Here is a 6,025-nt window from a genome sequence, read left to right as displayed (position 1 = left end):
GGGGGGGGGGAGCACAGGGCTGTGGGTCAGAGGGGGGCGGGTGGGGGACGGGTGCAGGCCAGGAACCGGGGGCTGAGGGCAGGAGCGGGGCCTGGCGGGGGAGGGGCTGCTGACAGCACAGAGCGATACGGGGGGGCAGTGACAGGAGGGGAGCGGGGGGGGGGGTGGATAAAGGCAGAGGGGGGGCGGGGCCGGGCCGTTACCTGTCAGGCCTCCCGGCCGCGGGCCTAGCGGGCGCTGCAAGTTGTGGTGAGGCTCCATCCCCCGCTGAGCGGGGCCGAACGCTAAGGGGCGGCCCGACGGGCCCCGCAGGTTCCGAGCGCTGCGCTCCGGGCTCGGGGAGGGCCCTGAAGGACAGCCTCGGCCGTGCCCCCCCCGGCCCGTGCCCTGTTTACCCCCTCAGCTGTCCGGGGCTCAGCAGCACCCCCCGCAGCCGCTCGCCCCGCGCGGTACCGCGCATGCGCCACGCTAACTGCGCCACCGCCTCCCGGGCACCGGCAGCGATCGCGGCGCCACGCAAACGGCGTAAGTCGAATTCGGGAATACTTCCTCCGGACTACCCTCCCGAGCGACACCGCCCCCCGTGATTGACAGCTCGCCAAGCCAACGGGAAAGGGGAGAGCGCTTCGGGAGGGATCGGCCAATCGGCGAGGGGAGGGGAGGGGCGGGAGCGGGGTGCCGCGCAAGGGCTGCCGGGAGCCGTAGTCACGGCGGAGCCACCGGCAGGAAGTGCATGGCGGCGTGCGAGCTGCGCAAGCCCTGCTGCAATCCCAGCCCGTCCCACCGGCCGCGAGCGCTGAGTGCAGCTCCCGCAGCGGCGCCGGGAGGGAAAAACGTGGATACGTATGAAGAGCCAGGGGGTGGCAGTGTTGGCAAAAGGCTGCAGCTCAACCTGCATGGAATGGCAGCGCCTGGCGGCGGGCTGCAAAGCATCGCAGGCGTGCCGGGTTCATTTCGCAGCCCAACGCCGTGAGCTCTGTTCGCAAAGCTTTTCGTTTAGAATCTCATTTTGCAGCCCGTGGGTAACCCCAGAAGTGAGTCCCTGCTCCCCCGTGGTGTGAATGGCACAAAAGGGCCCTTTTGCATCAGGGGGAGGATGGAGGAATTCCCCGCACGCCTCGCCGTGTGAACGACAGATCGACCGTTAGCCTCAATGATTCGCCTCCATCTCACAAGCCATTAATTTCTTTAGCTGTGGTCAGAGTTCTTACAGAAGATAATTAATTGTTGCCTTTGCGTCTGTCCAGACTCTTTTAATTAAACAAATAACGATTGGTGTCCATTCCACCACCCTACGGCAGGGCTTTATCTTCTTTTCTCAGATGCCATCCTCACGGGGACCTGGAGCTCCACACAAACCAGGCAGGCTGCAGATGCCCTTGACATGGAAGTGGAGAGGAAATTGGGGCAGAGGAGGCTTCGTTGTTTTTTTTTTTTTTCCAGAGCTGGTGACAGAGATAACCGAAATGGAAGGGAGCTGAGGGGAGCTGCTGCTTCTGCATGGCAGTCTAAGGAGCTCACTGCAGCCACAGAGGGAACTGGAAGCACTGTGGGGAATGTAAACAAGGCACTGTGCTCCCAGAGCCGTATAAACACCTCAGAGAGCAACCTCATGGCACAGGGCTGCTGGATCTTCAGCCTGAAGAGAGCAAGGGGTAAAACTGCCTGCGCACTGCGCTTGTTCTGCCTACAGCACAGAAGGGAAAGAAGTTTAAGTCAGATAGAAGGCACTGCTTAATGCTGGCTATAAATACAGAACTCCCTTTCTGCTCTCAGTTTACACAGAAAAGTTCAGTGTGCTTATATATATATATAAAACTTTAGAAAAATAATGACAAAGTTCAGCTTGCACCGCATGCCGCAGTGAAGGAGTCAGAGCACACGTGTGCAGGCTCACAGACAGCAGCCTGGCTTTGTGAGAGAGAAGCTGCACGATGTGCTGCAGACATCTGACCAGCTGGAGCTGGACCAGGATTTGTTTGCAGGTGGAAGTGGCTCGAATAGAGCAGCTGAAATGAAATGTAATGGCATGCATCCTTTATTTCCCACTTCCCTTTGCTGACAGATCAGAGGAAAAAGAAAATCACGTGGCAGGGAAAGCCTGATGCTCATCCATTTTGCTCAGCCACATGTGAGTTGGAAGAGGGGATGAGGGAACAAAGTGCAAACACGGAGCTGGTGGTGCTGAGTTAGTCTTCATCAAATAAATACACAGATGAGAAAGAAAGGGTCTAATGGAGAAATAGACTATAAATGTGTAAAAGCTGCTTTGTAGCCCATGTGGCCTTCAGCCAGCAAGGTTTGTGTTCCTGGTTTCTTTGTGAAAACCTACAGCAAACACTTTCCTTCTTCTTGTGTGCCCGCCTGGCTTTACCTCCCTGCACAGCATAAATGATGTTTACCTTTTGATGATTAATGTCTGCTGGGAAATATTCAGATCAAAGGTACGACGGAACAGCAGAGCTCTATCAATAAGAGCACAGAATTCTGCATGACTTGTGTGTCAGCACAACTGCAGGCATGTGCTGGGTCCTGTGTTGGGTGTGCTGGGTTGTGAAGGAGTGCTTCCATAGCCTGGAGGAGGTGGGGTCAGAGCAAGCAGGGGCCCATTGCACGGCTGCTTGGAGGAAAGAGGGGAATGCATTTCCAGGGACGTTTGTCTTTCCAGGGAAGACAATTATGATGTTAGATATGGAGGCAGCTGTATCCACAGGGTGTGATTTTGCTCTCTGAGATACAACAAGCTCTGGTGTATTATAACTTATATAATTTGTTTGATTGGACTTATATATATTGGACTTATATAATTTGCTTGATTAAAGCTCTGTCTGCCCTCTCATGCAGCTGCATTGCTCTCCTTTTGCAGGCTAAGCAGCTTAAGCCTCATTATGCTCTCTTGTGCAAGTTCCACGACTCGCAGAGAGCATCTCAGCCAGGCCATAAAACTGCAGGTAAGTGGGCTGCTCCCATAGCACACGAGCTGAAAAAAAAATCCACCAAGGCTGGTGGATATTTGGATATGTGGACGTTTGCCAACAGCACAGCACTGCAGCGTTGGCCGATTTACTCTGGAAAACAGATTGAATCTCCAGGTCTCTGCATCCCGATGGGGGAGAAGCAGGAACATCTTTCCTCTTTGTCATGAATTTGCACCAATTTCAATCATTCCCAGGGCGTGCAGTGAGTTGAAAGGCCTCTGTCTGCACAGTGCAGCCAAGCAGCAAAGTAGCAAGCAGTCAGTTTGATGCATCACATAACAGCCGTGTGCCGGACAGTTGGTGCCAACCCACCACGAGTGCTGCTCAGCCCAGGCGTGAGGAGGTGGAAGAATCCAACCCTGTTATTTCAAGGCGACACTGTACCAGTTTTTGCTTCTCTTCCCTGTTTGTGGAAGAGAACCAGGGCCAGTGTTTGCTCCTGAACAAGCGTGCGGTTGTGCGCGAGCTCCTGCTGCAGTCCTGCTCCAGCTGAAAGGCAGATGAACGGCTGCCATCTCGGCCAGGCCTCTCACCCAGATATAAAGAAGCTCTCTCGAAACGAGGAACATTCTGGATTTTGCACTTAATTGGTAAAACAGATTAATTTGACTGCCGAGACCTGGAAGAAAGGAATTGACACACCTAGCTGGTGATTCCCGTTAACGGAGGGCTCACGCTGATTATTTCCACCAGCAACACTTCCTGCCCAGCTCTGCCAGAGGACAAACGTCGGCGTTTCCTGCAGCCTTCCCCGAGCACTTTGGGAACTGATGCCATCAACGGGAACATCGCTGATGTAAAGCAGCAGGAGTAACCTGCCAAAGCTCTGGAGTTTCAGCTGCCATGCCAACAACCCGCGTGTTTCCCACACCAAATGTCCCCGAGGGTCAGGGAGTGCATCTCTCACAAAGGCTCGTTGCCTGTTTTGCTGTTAAATCTGCTCAAATCTCCCGCCAGCTCTGTGAGTTCCAGTCACAGCAGTGACGCTCAGGAAGAGCACAACAGAGCCAAGAAATCAGGCTGGCAGGGCTGAGCAACCCCCCGTGCTACGCCTGAGCTTTTAGTAGAACCTTCTCAGATTTCCTGGTGACTCAGACTACGCTGCTGACCGGGACGAAGGGCACAGCAAGCACAGATGGGGTTACAGCAGCCTGCTGGCCCAGAATAGCAGCCAATGCCCACCAGTTCTGTCCCCGCTGGCAGCAGCTTTGCGTACCCCTCTGCCCCGTTCCCCTCTGAGCAGCTGCTGCGCTCTCCCAGTGCTCTGCAGAGCCACGCATTCTCTCTCTGCAGTGTCTGCAGCCCCATGCTGCAGGGCATGGTGTCATGCTGTAACACCCTGCTGCACCATTCCAGCAGCAGCACCCACTGGGCCTGCGCCCAGACCCCTTTCTCCCCCTTCCTTTTGCACTTTGCATTCAAGCCCTTTGGGCCCTCGCACCCAGCACAGCCTCCACATACATCGCCTTTGCTCTGCACCCCAGCACCTTGCGCCCCACTTCCCTCTGATGCTTACAGCATGGCACACCTCTCCTCTGCGCACCTTTCGGCTGAACCCCACCCCGCTGCTGCACTCTCCACGTCCCACAGTGAGGGCTGCTTGCACACCCAGTGCCCTAAAACCCACGAGCAAACCGAGCTGAAGTGCACCGGTTAACTTTTATTTCAGGTCTTTGCAGAGTTGGGTGCCAGGCAACAGTTCTCAAAGCAAGAGCACGCCCAGAGCTGGGTGCCAGCCTAGGCAGGCATGGGATCATCCACTGCCTCTCTTTCTGTTACTTAACTCCTCAGCAACACGCGTGCGCGAGCTGGGTGCCAGCTCATTAACCTCAGGTGGTTGCTCATTATCATGTCAGATCTCCACCCAGGAGAGCTTATCACTAATTACGCATAGCTCAGGCTAGAGAACATCCTTGCTTCTTTTTTTTCTGCTGTTCTAGCATTAGAGCAGGCTTCTAGTGAAACGTTTGTACTTCCCTGTCCTTGCACTGTTTCACCATAACTTTTTGCTCTGGGTCAACTGCAGCCCCCCACCCCCAGCTTTGCACTGCACCTCTGCACCCCTCTGCAGCTGCACCCAGCTTTGCACTGCACGTCACCCCTGTGCAGCCCTGCTTTGCAGTGCAACCCTCAGCCCCCATTTGCAGTTGCACCTTGTTTTTCAGCACCTCCCGCCGTGCTCCTGCACCCCTCACTCTCCTCTTTGCAGACTGCACCTCGCTTTGCAGTTGCACTCTGCTTTGCACTGCGCTCCATTTTGCACCACGCTCCTCACCTCCCTTTCCTACTGCACCCCTTGCAGTTACACCCTGCTTTTGAGCAGCCCCCCCGTTTGTCCTTTCACCCCTTACCCCTTCCTTAAAGCTGTACCCTGCTTTGCTCTGCACCCTGCTTTGCATCCCCCCCTCACCTCCCATTCCCATTGCACTCACTGCAGTCGCATGCTGCTTTTCAGCACCCCCATTTGTCTTTGCACCCCTTACCCCCTCCTTAAAGTAATACCCCACTTTGCACTGCACCCCTCACCTCCCATTGCACCCTTTGCAGCTGCACACTGCAGTTCAGCACACCCCACTTCACAGCTGCACCCCACTTCACACCATTTTGCATCTGCACCCCGCACTGCATTGCACCCCTCACCTCCCATTCCCATTGCACCCCTTGCAGTTGCACACTGCATTTCAGCACACCCTACCCCACATCACCCCCCTTACCCCCCATTTCCACTGCACTCTGCAGCTGCACGCTGCTTTCCAGCACACCCCCCTTTGTCCTTTCACCCCTAACCCCCTCTTAAAGCTGTATAGCAGCTGCACCCCACTTCACAGCACACCATTGTGCAGCTGCACCCTGCTTTGCACCTCCCCACCTCCCATTTGCACTGCACCCCTTGCAGCTGCACGCTGCTTTCCAGCACCCTCTCCGTCCTTGCACCCCTCCTTAAAGTTATGCCCCGCTTTGCATTGCACCCCGCTTTGCATCCCACCCTCACCTCCCATTCGCACCGCACCCCGTTGCAGTTACCCCCTACTTTCCAGCCCCCCCCC

The 6,025-nt window shown here is 55.7% G+C and overlaps 1 protein-coding gene and 1 long non-coding RNA gene across 5 annotated transcripts in view; one reads left to right on the top strand and one right to left on the bottom strand.

Annotated features, from left to right (window-relative positions):
- The window catches only part of WDTC1 (WD and tetratricopeptide repeats 1), a 22,877-nt gene extending 22,565 nt beyond the window's left edge, over positions 1-312 (bottom strand). Inside the window, exon 1 of the mRNA XM_042834610.1 lies at positions 204-312. The gene's annotated coding sequence lies outside the window, so the exon portion shown is untranslated. The remainder of the gene's footprint in view (positions 1-203) is intronic.
- The window catches only part of LOC122168927, a 4,544-nt gene extending 752 nt beyond the window's left edge, over positions 1-3,792 (top strand). For 2 of the 4 annotated variants that reach the window (XR_006171424.1, XR_006171426.1), the window contains exons 2-3: positions 1,323-1,655; positions 2,867-3,792. This is a non-coding gene — a long non-coding RNA (uncharacterized LOC122168927). Of the gene's footprint in view, positions 1-777; positions 1,656-2,866 lie in introns of those variants that run through there. The other 2 variants (XR_006171425.1, XR_006171423.1) reach the window with 2 other exon arrangements.
- Positions 3,793-6,025: the final 2,233 nt, after the last annotated feature.

This window comes from Centrocercus urophasianus, unplaced genomic scaffold, assembly GCF_019232065.1.
Source record: "Centrocercus urophasianus isolate 14NV4802_14NV808 unplaced genomic scaffold, USGS_Curo_1.0 seq_48, whole genome shotgun sequence".
Classification (NCBI taxonomy): domain Eukaryota; kingdom Metazoa; phylum Chordata; class Aves; order Galliformes; family Phasianidae; genus Centrocercus; species Centrocercus urophasianus.
This window is presented reverse-complemented; position numbering and strand designations above follow the sequence as displayed.